The sequence below is a fragment of the Corylus avellana genome, chromosome 6 (genome assembly GCF_965113065.1).
Source record: "Corylus avellana chromosome 6, dhCorAvel1.hap1.2, whole genome shotgun sequence".
NCBI classification, from domain to species: Eukaryota; Viridiplantae; Streptophyta; class Magnoliopsida; order Fagales; family Betulaceae; genus Corylus; species Corylus avellana.
In genome coordinates, this window is record NC_142495.1 from 27,022,700 (window position 1) to 27,025,555 (window position 2,856).

Genomic DNA, 2,856 nt, shown 5'->3' on the forward strand with positions numbered 1-2,856 from the left:
AAAGTCAACCATGTCAAGGTGCTAATGTGGCTGATGTGTTGACATTGTAGTGGCTGATGACATGGCGGTAGGGCTGACGTGTCACTAGGGCATACAGTGAAGCAGTGCCTAGCGCGTGGACGAATGAAAAAGGGAGGTCACCGGAGGGAGCGCCGGAAGAAAAGTGGCTCTGATACCATGTTAAATATATTAGATAATATATTAGAAGCGGAAGAAAGAGAGAAAGAAAGGAGAGAGCGGAAGCATATAGGACTACATCTCTTCTATTATGATTGTGTTAATAATGAATACAAATGCCTCTATTTATAGAGAGGCAAGTAATCCAATATACTAAGGAAAGGTAAACCTAGTAGATTAAGGAAAGATAAACCTTGTAAACTAATAATACTTAAAGAAGTAAATAACAAGTAAATAACCATAACATAATATTTTTAACATTCACTTTGCCTGTCGGGGTTGTCACGAGGCTTCTGAAAGAGGGAGGCGGCATGGCAGGCAGCTTGCCAAGCCTCAGTGGCGGACGCAGGAAATTCATCTACTGGAAGTATATTTTTTTTAATGAATACAAAAAATAAAGTTGAACAAAAATATAACAAACCGAATAAGTGAATAATTCAACAAAATTTTTAATTATGTTCTAAAACATATAAATAGAACTTACAATTTGTTTTGTCACGACTAGCGCTAATTCAATTGTCCTCGACGAGTCTTCATACCTTGGAATCGCTACATGATCTCTTCATTACTGATGGTCTTGAATATGTCTTTCTCAATGTACGTAATCAAATAATCATTCACCCATTGATCTCCCATTCGGTTACGTAAACGATTTTTAACAATATTCATTGTTGAAAATGCTCTCTCAACAGTTGCTATCGCAACTGGCAGAATCAATGCCAATGTCACTAATGAATAAACCAAGGGATATACGACATCCTTTTTTGTCTCTACCTATTTCTTAGCAAGTTGTTCAATCCCTTTGAGTGTTGCAAATTCATCACTAGAACGCATGTCAAAGATATATGTTTTAAGTTGGTTGTCTAAAGTGATAAGTTCAACTGCTGAAAAATCATTCGGATATAATTGAGCAAGACGAAGCAATTTCTCTTTGTTAAAAGACGCAAACAAGTCATCTGGACTCAAACACGAAACACAGAGTAATAATTCAGAACTTGCCTCATTAAAGCGACTGTTAAGTTCTTGGAGTTGCATGTCTATAACAGTATAATAAAGCTCCACACGGTAATGATGTAAATTTTTCATGCCTTGAGCTTTTCGTCATGATCGAGGTTGGTAAAGCTCATCCATATTGGGGACAACAATCTTGTTTTCGGCACAAAACTTAGTAACTTTTTCAAATAAAGAATTACACCCATCTTCTCTTATAGCCTGTAAGCGCAGCTTTGAAATTTTAACTAACTTCATTGCATTCAGAATATCTTGATCTTTTCGCTGTAGTGCTTGAGATAACTCATTTGCAATCCCCAAAATATTTTTCATCAAATGTAAATTGAAAGCAAAATCAAACGTCTGGAGCGATTGATTTAGTATATTTGCTTCTGCTCTCTGTTTAAAATTTAAACCATCTTCAACAATGTCTTCAACTGTATCGATAACAGAAGAAAACATGGCAATAAGACTAACAATTGCACCATAATGAGAACTCCAATGCGTATCACCATGTCTCTTTAGGTTCATTTCTTGATTCAAGCCACGACCAGTTGACATTTCATTATTTTGTAGTGCTTTTATTACTTCAGCAGTTCGTTTTTCACGAAGTATGTCACGACGTTTGTATGATGCTCCAACAACATTAAAAATACTATTGGCCAAACTAAAAAAAGTTGCAATTTGAATGTGATTTTTGGTAACAGCAACTAAAGTGAGTTGAAGCTTATGTGCAAAACAATGAACATAATAGGCAGACGAATTGTCATTCAAAATAAGAGTTTTAAGTCCATTCAACTCACTTCGCATATTGCTAGCTCCATCATATCCTTATCCTCGCAATCTGCTAATACTTAAATTATGCCTACTAAGCACTGAATCAATTGTCTTCTTCAATTCTACAGCTGTGGTATTGTGAACATGTGTAATGCCTAAAAAACATTCAATCACATGGCCCCGCTTATCTACATAACGCAACACAATTGCCAATTGTTCTTTAACAGATATATCACGAGATTCATCAACTAGGATAGTGATGAGATTCAACAAGCACCATTAAAGGATCCATTGCATGTTCCAGTTGGGCCTATTACTAGAGCAAGATCCAAGAAGATCAAAGAAGCACTTAATGGGCTGATTCAAGAGATTTAGGCTGATTCTAAAATGGGGCATTCCAAGCTTGGCCCAAAGGGAGATGAAGGCGTAATAAATTTGATCCAAGCTATTCATGGAGCAGATTGCACAAAATTTCCTTAGCCATGGCATGGATTAATGGTTGATTATGGCTGATTGACTATCCAATTACATACCAATTAATTGGATGATTGACTTGCCAAATTACATGCCAATTAGTTGGTTGATTGACTTACCTATTTCAAGACCTTCCTTAGGCGTGATTTAATTGCCAATCTCAGTCTATTTTTGGCATGGAGGAGCTGCAAATTTCAGACCAAATCAACCTTAATTCTAGGCTTTTATTAGTTAGTCCTTTTTTACTTTATTTACTTTCCAATGTTGGAACCAATTTAATTTCCTTTCCATAGCAAGTAGGTAGTCATATTTTCAGTCATGCTTTATAAATAACATGCACTCAATTGTAATGGACATCATGAATGAAAATACAAAAGTGAGGTTTGCTTCTTCTATTAGTTCTTCAGAGAACTTGTGAACTTATCAAGGATTCTTCCT

General features: G+C 35.9%; 1 pseudogene; it reads right to left on the bottom strand.

Moving 5' to 3' along the window:
- Positions 1-726: 726 nt before the first annotated feature.
- On the bottom strand, positions 727-1,698 carry LOC148585102 (uncharacterized; annotated as a pseudogene).
- Positions 1,699-2,856: the final 1,158 nt, after the last annotated feature.